We start from the raw sequence: 11,328 nt of genomic DNA on the forward strand, positions 1-11,328 counted from the left end.
TGCAGCCATATTAAAAGTAAACCTGAGATGTCACATCATATGTCACAACATCGTAAGGGAAGACAACAGAAAGGGAAACACCAAAGATGGAGATGTCATTACTGTGGAAAATTTGGCCACATAAAGCCCTTCTGCTATAAGCTGTATGGTTATCCTAGTCGTGTTCAACATAAGACTCACCATCAACCTAGACCCAAACATCACAGGCATGTCAACAAAAAGCAATGGGTTCCTAAGACTAATGTTACAAGTCTAATAGCTCACACTTCCTTCAGAGTTTCAACCAAAGAAGATTGGTATTTTGACAGTGGGTGCTCCAGACACATGACTGGAAACAAAAACCTGCTAACTGACCTTCATCCTCATGCCACGAGCTATGTAACCTTTGGTGATGGAGCAAAGGGTGAAATCAAGGGGATTGGTAAGTTTGATTGCCCTGGAGTTCCTGGCCTTGACAATGTTCTACTTGTTAAGGGATTGACTGTAAATTTAATAAGCATCAGTCAACTGTGTGACAAAGGTCTAAATGTTAACTTCACTAAAACTGAATGTCTGATTACTAACAAAGAAAGTGAAGTGATCATGAAAGGAGTCAGGTCTAAAGACAACTGTTACATGTGGAGTGCTCAATAAATTGGTTATTCTTCAATGTGTACCTTAGTCAAAGAAAAGGAAGTGAAGACATGGCATCAAAAATTGAGCCATCTGCATCTTAAAGGTATGAAGAGGATTATATCTGTTGAAGCTATTAAAGGAATTCCCAACTTGAAGATTGATAAAAGAAAATTTTGTGGGGAATGTCAGACAAGGATGTCACACCAGAAACTCAGACATGACATCACTTCCAAGGTTTTGGAACTCCTACATATGGATTTGATGGGACCCATGCAGGTGGAAAGCCTTGGTGGGAAGAAGTATGCATATGTAAAGGTGGATGACTTCTCCAGATACACCTGGACCAATTTTATAAGAAACAAATCTGATGTGTTTAAAGTCTTCAAAGAGCTTTGTCTAAAACTTCAAGGAGAAAAGGAAAGTCAAGTTATAAAAATTAGAAGTGAACAAAGAAGGAAGATGGATCCCAAAAGTAATGAAGGATTATTTCTGGGCTACAACAGAGCATATAGAGTCTTTAATTCCAGAACTAAAGTAATGATGGAATCTATTAATGTTGTGATTGATGACCAACAGACTGATGTCACAGACGATGTTGATACATCTTTGAATGATCATCCCAAAGATATCATTAGAGGAGATCCAAATAAAGGGGTCACAACTAGATCAAGGGAAGTGATCTCACATGGCTGCTTTGTGTCCAAGATTGAGCCTAGGAATGTCAAGGAAGCCTTGACTGATGAGTTCTGGATCAATGCCATACAGGAGGAGTTAGGTCAATTCAAGAGGAATGAAGTATGGGAACTGGTTCCTAGACCTGAAAGAATAAATGTCATAGCTCGCCTTGAGTCCATTAGATTATTACATGGAGTGACATGTATTATGAAGTTCAAACTGTTCCAAATGAATGCCTTCTTGAATGTCTACTTGAAAGAGGAAGTATATGTTGAACAGCCTAAAGGATTCACAGATTCAAACCTTCCAAAGCATGTGTACAGATTGAAGAAAGCCCTTTATGGTTTGAAGAAAGCTCCTAGGGCTTGGTATGAGAGACTCATAGTGTTCCTCATTAACAATGGCTACAAGAGGGGAGGTATTGACAAGAATGAAGGAGGAAAGCTCATGGTGGCTCAAATAGATGTAGATGATATTATGCTTGGTGGGATGTCAGATCATATGGTAGAACATGTTGTTAGACAAATGCAGTCTGAATTTGAGGTGAGCCTTGTTGGACTTGGGCTACAAGTCAAGCAGATAGAAGATTCTATTTTTCTATCTCAAAGCAGATATGCCAAGAACAATGTTAAGAAGGTTGGCATGGAGAATGCAAGTCATAAAAGGACACCCGCTCTTACACACTTGAAAGTCTCCAAAGATGAAAATGGTGTTAGTGTAGATCTAAGGTTGTACAGAAGCATGATAGGAAGTGCTGCCTTATCTCACAGCAAGTAGACCTGACATTGCCTTTGCTGTAGGTGTTTGTGCTATATATCAAGCTGAATACATAGCAGCTGGAAGTAGCTGTTCTCAACTAGTTTGGATGAAACAAAGGTTGACTGAGTACAATGTCACACAAGATGTCATGACATTGTACTGTGACAACCTGAGTGCTATAACTATTTCCAAAGATCCTATTCAGCACAACAGGACAAAGCACATTAATATTTGTCATCACTTCATTAGAGAACTTGTGGAAGAGAAAATCATAGCACCAGAGCATGTTACTACTGAAATGCAATTAGCAGACATAGTTACAAAAGCTTTGGATGCTAATCAGTTTGAATGTTTAAGAGGGAAATTGGGAATTTGTATTCATGAGAATTTATAGCAATTAAAGTGGAATGGAAAAGGTAATAAAAATATTGTCTGCCCACTTAAAAGAAAGTGCCTCATTTATGGTAAATCATTACCTAATACTAGAACTAGTATCTACACCATTTCCATACGCTACCTCAACACAACCATTTCCATCTTCATCCAACTTCTCAGACAACCTCTGCTAGGGCAACCAGATTTTTCTCAAAAGTTCAACAAAATGTCACAACATCCCTCATCCTCTGGATCAAAACCCACTCACAAAGCAAGGACTCCCTCCATGGAGTTTCTGGATGAAGATATTTTGGAGGTTATTCCTCTTTCTGTAATCCCAGGCGACGCCCATGGCCCTTCTTCCATGGCTGATAAAAATCAAGGTAACAACTCTGAAAACCCTCCTCCTAAGGATGACATGCACTATACAGATCGTGTCATTAGGAACCTGGTAACTAGGATTTTAAACGAAGGACATGCAGTCAAGGGTGTTTCGACCCCTCTGTCTAGAAGGGACCCCTCGCCTAAGGTGGAACCTCAAACTGAGAAAGATGATGATTCATCTAGATTAGAGAAAGACATGTCTGTTGAGGGACTATGCTCTCTAGGTAAAACCTTGCCTAGTAAGAAACTAGTAGATGTTTCTCATGAAACAACTGAGAAGGTTATTGATTTGGAGGAAGAGAGTTTAGAAGAGGAAGATGACACCTTGGTTCATCATGTGAAACCAACTGTTACAAAGAAACTGAAGACCAGGAAAGGGAAGACTGTGGATGAGATGTTGACAGCCAGAACTAGGAAGAAGACTGTTGCTATAGGACCTTCTAAATCTTGGAGTAAAGTAGAGGTTAAGAAGAGGAAAGTCAGAGAAGATTCTGACTCTGAAGATGATGTCAAAGACGATGTCCCAGACATCTCTCCTGCTAAAAGACAGACTGTTAAAAAGTCTCCAGTTAAGGTTGCAGCTGTACATTTGGACAACATTTCCTTCCATCTGGAAGATGGTGCTGCCAAATGGAAATTTGTTATACATAGGAGAGTTGATGTGGAGAGGGAACTAGGGGAAGAGGTTGTGGAAGTAAAGGAAGTTATGGAGTTAATCAAGTCTGCAGGTTTAATGAAAACAGTGGTTGTTTTACCCCAATGTTTTGAAGGTTTAGTGAAGGAGTTTGTTGTGAATATCCCTGAGGATATTTCTGATAAGAATGGCAAAGAATTCTGCAAGGTCTTTGTGAGAGAAGGTGTTTAAGGTTCTCCCCTGTTGTTATCAATAAGTTCCTAGGAAAAGGAACTGAAGGAGGTGTTGAGTTAGAAGCCACAGACAATGAAGTCTGTAGGATAATCACTGTTGGCCAAGTCAAGGAATGGCCAAGCAAGAAGCATCTATCAGCTGGCAAATTAACTATAAAGTATGCCATCTTGCATAAGATTGGTTCAGCCAACTGGGTGCCAACAAACCATATCTCAACTATCTCTAATGGTCTTGGAAGGATTATATATGCTATTGGAACCAGGCTCAACTTTGATTTTGGAAGGTTCATGTTTGAACAAATTGTTAGACATGCCTCCACTAATGCAGTAAAGCTGCCTATTGTCTTTCCCTCTATCATTTGTGGAATTATTTTAAGCCAGCAACCTGGTATTCTAAACACAAGTGATATTCCCAGCAAAAGGAAGCCTCCATTGTCCATTAACTATAAGTTATTTGAAGGAAGCCATGTCAATGATATTGTCATGACATCTGCAAGGAAGGAGCCAGCCTCTCAAGGTGGCTTGATTGCTCAATTGAAGGAAACTTGTAAGGAGCTGGACACTGGGATTAGGGTTGCCAAGGCTAGGAAAGAGGCTTTAGAGGTTCTCATTAGTAGCTTGGAGTAGGAAGAGATGGATAAGGTTGGTGAAACCAAGGAGTCAGATGCCCATACCTCAAGTGAGAGGTCCAATCCTCAAGATCAATCTAGTGGAAGTTCTGAATCTGAAGGTGAAGAAGATGCAACCTCCTCAGACTAGGTTGTGGTAATGGTCCCCCTGTTAATGCTGTGTGTTCTGGATGTTGTTCTAGATGCTGTTTTGGATGTTTTGGATGCTTGGATGATTTATTGTTTTTCTGTTTGATGTTTGTAATTTGTGCCAGTCTTTCTGATGCCATGATGTAATATTTGGGCTCTTTATGAGTTCCATGGATTTCTGATTATATCAGCTATTGCAGCTGTGTATAATTATGGTTTGTACCACCTGACATTTATGTTTAACATTTTATATGTTATAACATCCCTTGTGACATTCTCTGCTAGACTAATTGACATTTATTTTGTCTAATTGGTCAGTTTGGTCTATTTTGACTAAAAAGGGGGAGAAGGTATTATGTGGAGAACTGCAATTGTGTGGAGTTGTGGAGAGCTGCAATTATTATGTGCTGATGATGACAGCTAATGATGTTGAACAGAATGATGTTCTATGATGTTTTGTTCTGTGATGTTGGAGGAGATGTCTGATGGTGAACAGAATAATGTGTTGCACAGGTGATGTTGAAGGAGATGTCAGAGGGTGACTCTGAATGTTACAGGTGTTGTTATTACAGGTGCTGTTTTTGTTGAAGGAGATGTATGTAGGTGAACATACTTAGGGGGAGAAGAAGTACCCAAGATGTCTGTAGGTGAACAGACTTAGGGGGAGAAGAAGTACCCATGTGCATGTGTGTATTACTAGTTGCTATTATAGCTAGTAATTGTGTTTGCTTCTGCTGCTGCTTAAACGATGTTATGTTGTTTAACTGCTGATGTATTTTTCTTATGAACAAAATGGACTGATATATGTTTTAGCCAAAATTTGCCAAAGGGGGAGTTTGTTGGTTCTAAGTGTTGGCAGCAATTTTGGTAAAACAAAGAGTGTTCATAAGATGTTACATGTGATGTCTTAACATAAGATATCTTGTACCTGCTGGAGGTTTAAAATATAATTATGCAGGATTGTTTCAGGATGTCATACACGATGTCATGACATCTGATATTATGTACCTGCTGGATATTTAAAATGGAATTATGCAGGATTGTTCCAGGATGTCAGACCCGATGTCATGACATATGTACACAGAACATTCAGTCTGAATGTTATGTGTTATGTGATTGCGCTTTTAATGGCAATCTATGTTTGATTGATGATTTAATTGCAAACGCTATAAATCAATGATTACAACGTAATTTAACTTATTTTCCAAAGAGATCTAACCAACTGTCATAAGAAGATTTGAATGGAAACTAGTTTTAGGATTTTATGATGTCCAAGCCCAGCTGAATGCTTCTATAAAAAAGACATGGAAAACCTGATTTGATACACAAGAAATACAGAGCGAAATATTGAGAGAGAACAAGGGTTTAAGTCTTGTGTGGTCGTGTGACTTGTAAGCCATTCAATTCATCCATAGATGATTGAATTGGTATGATTTTTGAGTTGTAATTTGTCACTCAAAGCTTTTAAGCATGAGTGTGTGTCTACTTGATTGAAGCTGCTAAGTAATATCAAGTGTGTGTCTTTGAAGAGTGTCTTCTTTTCATAAGCAATTCTTGTTTAATATCACTGGTGTGATTGAGGGGGAGTGAGTGGGATCTCATATCTAAGAGTTCTTAGGTAGAAGTCATACGGGTAGAGATTAGGTGAAAAAGACTGTAACTTGTGTAGTTTACTGAGAGTCTTTGAACTGATTCTATTTAGTGGATTTCCTTCCTGGCTTGGTAGCCCCCAGACGTAGGTGAGTTGCACCGAACCGGGTTAACAATTGCTTGTGTCTCTTGCATTACTGCTCTTTATCTTTATCCTGTTTGTATTATTCAGATATTAGTGTCATGACATTACCTTCGACATCTCATATCTGATACCAGAATTTCAGTTTTGAAAATCAATCTGAAGTTCCCAAATCGATTAATTTTTCAAAATAACATCCAAATACATTCAATATTATTCAAATTTTTTTAAGATTTTCAATTTTTTATATCGATTTACAGTTTTTATCCGGATAAGTTTAGATTTGAACACCTTTAATCGTATTCCAAAAAGTTGTATTTCTGAAATGCAAGTAATTTAGAGATCTTTCATCTGGAAACATATTGATGGGATATTGTTACTCAACCTAAGAGCAATAGCACTTGGGGGATTAAGAATGTTATGTCGTCACCCTCTTGCATTTTTTTCCTACATATCATTAGCAAATCTGCATACATTCTTACATCATTTCTTGATAAATCATCCATTGCAGCTCTCTGCGTTTTGCTCATGGAGGGTAAGAAGGATACTCTTTCATTCTACTTTTCTAATTTCTCTGGTCATGTTTCTCTTACTAAGCTCAAGGCTGAGTTTAAGTTTCTTGGTGTGGTTGAGGAAGTTTTCATTCCAAACAAAAGGAATAAAAATGATGATAGATTTGGTTATGTCAGATTCTCCGAAGTTAAGAACTTGGCTAAGCTTGTTTCTTAATAGTCTATAGTTTGGAACGTACAAATTGAGAAGTCACTTGGCTTTGTTTTCTAAATCTGACGAAAATCCGATGGGTAAGAGGAGGAACATTCGTGTTTATCATAAGAAGAAGAAAAAGTCTTTGAATCTCTTTTTGCAACCTGTGCCGACTATCTTGTGGTCAACAAGGTATTTTTTAAAGACGCTCTATTGAAAGGAAACTCTTTATTTTTGGATTCTCTTATATCAATCTCTCCAAGTTAGAGGGAGGGTTCATCCTTGTAAATATTAAAGAAATTCATTTATGGACAAAGTTTTTTCAATCACTTTTCGTTTGGTCCCCCTCCTTCACCCCTGGGAAGAGGGAGGTTTGGTTATCCTGCTCAGGTATTCCAGTTCATGTTTGACCTTGAAAATATTTGAATCTATTGGAATTTTTTTTGGTAGAGTAATGGAAATATATCAAACATTAAAGGATGCACTGTGAGTGAAAAGATGGCTTTGGAAATAGGTTCATTTGCGTTTGATGTATAGGTGGTCGAAGATAATAGTTGTTCATATCAATATGTAATACCTATTTATCATGCTCGTAAAAATGTGACTGCTCCAATCTTTGATTCGTGGAATGCTCGTAACTCTAAAAATCCTTCTAAAGTGTAATTTAATGGAAATGACAATGTTATTAATGAAGGAAGTGTGTCCGATTCACAGATGATGATTGTGATGTTGAAGGGTTTGAGGAAGAAGAAGCTGAAGGACATCATGGTATTTTTCCTTTTGCAAGAGGTTGGAAAGAGTTACATAGGTGTCAACATGCGATTGATAAGGAGATTTGAAATTCTGGTATCAGATATGAGATATCGAAGGTAATGTCACGACACTAATATCTGAACAACAAGTAAAATATAAACAGGATAAAAACAAAGAAACAATTGAACAAGCGACACAAGCAATTGTTAACCCAGTTCGGTGCAAACTCACCTATGTCTGGGGGCTACCAAACCAGGAAGGAAATCCACTAAACAAAATTAGTTCAAAGACTCTCAGTAAACAACTTCAAGTTACAGTTTTTTCACCTAATCTCTACCCATGTGACTTCTATCTAAGAACTCTTAGATATGAGACCCTACTCACTCCCCCTCAATCACAGTAGTGATAAAAGAACAAATACAAAAAGAAAGAAGACACACTTCAAGGACACATACTTGATCTTGCTTAAAAGCTTCAACCAAGTAAACAAACACTCGTACTTCAAAGCTTAGAGTGGACAAATTACAACACAAAAGTCAGTCCAATTCATACATCAATAAGATGAATGAATGGCTCACAATACACAAGCTCACACAAGACTAAAACCCTAAAATTCTCTCACTTTATCGTTCGTATCTTGTGTGTGTAAAACAGGTTTTACATGGCCTTTAAATAGAAGCTTTTTGAATGGGCCAGGGCAGCATGAAACCCTAATTCTATTTTACTTGCGTATCTCCTAAGAAACAACAGCTAATCATTCCTTTTTGTAAAATAGAACATTCTGGTTTTAAATATAATCACTCCTTGGATAGCGCATGCAATCTCCACATAAGCACACAAAGATTTGCATGAAACACACAGCAACAAAACACATAACATTCAGACTGAATATTCTGTATGCACATGTCTTAACATCGGGTCTGACATCTTGGCTAAATCCTGCACAACCATATTTAAACAACCTGCAGGAAGCTGATATCACATGACAAGACAACACGCGTGACATCTTGTGATAACACTAAGTTTTACCAAAATTGATGCCAACACATAGAACCAACAAACTCCCCCTTTGGCAAATTTTTGGCTAAAACATACATCAGATCATACGTTCGCAAGGAATCAATCAAAGTATCAGTTCATCAACAGAAGTAAACATACACACATTACTAGCAAAAATAGCAACTAGTAAACACACATGCGCTTGTGCTCAGAACCCACCTCCTCCCCCTTCAGCTAGTCCACACCAAGCACCAGCATGGAACTCACACCTGACATCCTCATCATAACTGGCAGCCCTCTGATCAGGTTTTAACAGAGTCAACATCCTCGGCTGCACCAATCCAAGATCCTCCAACCTCTTGAACAGAGAGGCGTAAGTCACAGGCGGCTTATTGAAATGACGATCTGTCGTCCTCCTTCTCACTTGGCCCACAACTCTCTGTGTCCTCTGTTGAGGTGGTGATTGCCGTTGTTGTGCAGATGAATCACCAACAGGAATGGCTACGGTGGCAGCATAAGGGTGGTAACGATCCTTACCGCATTCTCTTTTAGTCTGCGCACCACCTGATTCAACCTTCTTCTTGGGCTGACCACTGTCAAGGGATTTCTTCACTACAGAGTCAGAGGGATTTGTTACTTCGGATGACGGAACCTTTCCCTGAACTTTTTCCTTGATCATCCAGCCCTCAATCCTTTCTAATCTCTCGGCCATAGCTTTCTGCCCCAAGGCAAGCCCTTGCACAACACTGACCAAATCCCTCACCATCTCTTTCAACTCAAGGATGTCGGCGTTGGGAAGATCCATGAGTCTAGGATTTGTGCCTGGTGAAGTATCTGTGAGGGCGTGCTGAGTGCAAAGGGATGACTCTACGAGCGCGAGCAATGATTCCTGCAAAATAGCAAACAGGTTAATATGCATGAATGCAACGTCTATCCATATGAGGAAGCTTTTGTCCTTCGATCCTGGTTTCATCGAGACAGATAATATTTCACCAATAGCGTTCTGACGTTCAGATGTCTCTCAACCAGATTCTCAATTCATAATACTCCCCATATGGCTAGACGTAGGTTTGGTGCAGATGAATGCGAAATGAGAATGATGCATGAATGCAATGCACTGTGCCATCCTCCAAGTCATTTGGTCTTCTGTACTGAATCTGGCCTCTGGACTGATCATTACCATCTGAGGAGAAATGTAACCAATCTGACCCACGGGTTCCGAAATAAACGGAAGACAGATACATCATCATCATCACTGGTCTCTGAGCAGACATTCTCAACCATCTGAATCGGCCCGGGGAATCCTGAAATAAACGGATCCCCACTGATAAATATCTCGGCCCGGGGAATCCTGAAATAAACGGATCCCCACTGATAAATCACGGACAGCACTCCGGCGTCACAGCAATAACTGACCATAAATCCGACTTATAAATAGGTCTCTGCATCACAGAACCAAAAGTCACCATCTGATTATGCATCTGAAAGAATCACCCTCCCCTCACAGGTAAATTCTAAACAGGTCATCCTAAGGCGGATAATAGTCTCGACAATCGGGCGGAGATACTCAATGGGTTTGCCCTTTCGGGTGTGCCATTGTAGCTCTCTTAAAATCGTCTAAACCAAAAATCCGGGAAATGATCGGTCACCAGAGTCAACAACTCAGATGGAGTGACTCAAACAAAGTGGATACTCCACAAAGATGAGCACCATCAACTGAGCCTCGTCCGGCTTGTGGCACATCACGCCGCCAGGCACATGTTGATCTAACATGAAAGAGGCAACGTGAGACCACACTAGTCCTAGGTGTATACTCGGGCCTGGGTTTTAGCCCCACTCAGAACACCCACCCCAAACAACAGAACCACCTGCAGAGGACGGCAACAACATGATAGTATGATGCATGCAGACATTAATGCAAATATATACACAGTGGTTAGAATAATAAATGCAATAAATAATACACACAAGCAACCTAAACTAATCCTAGAACGCTAGGAAGGACTCGCTTAGGGACGATGGACCAGCATAGGTCTACATCGCATGTCCCCAGCAGAGTCGCCAGCTGTCGCATCCTGCGAAAAAAACAACCGGCGAGCCTAAAAAGAAAACACACACAGAGCCGCCACTAAACGTTATTTATCCCAAGATAGGGAAAGGAAACGCTCAGAGAAACCTGGAAAGACATGGTCTCGCGACCAGAGAGAAAAGGTTCGGGAGTCGGTTACGCAAGGGGAAGGTATTAGCACCCCTCACGTCCGTCGTACTCGACGGGATCCACGTTCTAAGAAAAGAAAAGGTTGCTAAACATCACACACACACACGGGGAACGCAGGTGGGGTTAGGAGAAACGGGCTCGATAAGGTATCGCACCTTATGCCTACATATCTTGTCTGGAACAAGAATCAGAGCCACTGTAGTTCGGCTTACGCACGCCAAACAACACAAAACATACAAACAAGCAAGGGTGGCAAACATGGAGCCCGACAGCCAATCACTGGGCTTACGTCGGCATCCGAACCCAAAACACACTCAAAAGGGCAAACGTGGAGCCCGACAGCCAATCACTGGGCTTACGTCGGCATCCGAACCCGAAACACCAAACAGCACAGTCAGATAACAAGTAAACGCACGCAAAAAAGAAAAAGGTTGCCCGGAGTGGTCTCGCACGACCACCTGCCTACATACCTCGTCTGGAACAAGGAT

This window comes from Lathyrus oleraceus, chromosome 7 (genome assembly GCF_024323335.1).
Source record: "Lathyrus oleraceus cultivar Zhongwan6 chromosome 7, CAAS_Psat_ZW6_1.0, whole genome shotgun sequence".
In the NCBI taxonomy this organism is placed as follows: domain Eukaryota; kingdom Viridiplantae; phylum Streptophyta; class Magnoliopsida; order Fabales; family Fabaceae; genus Lathyrus; species Lathyrus oleraceus.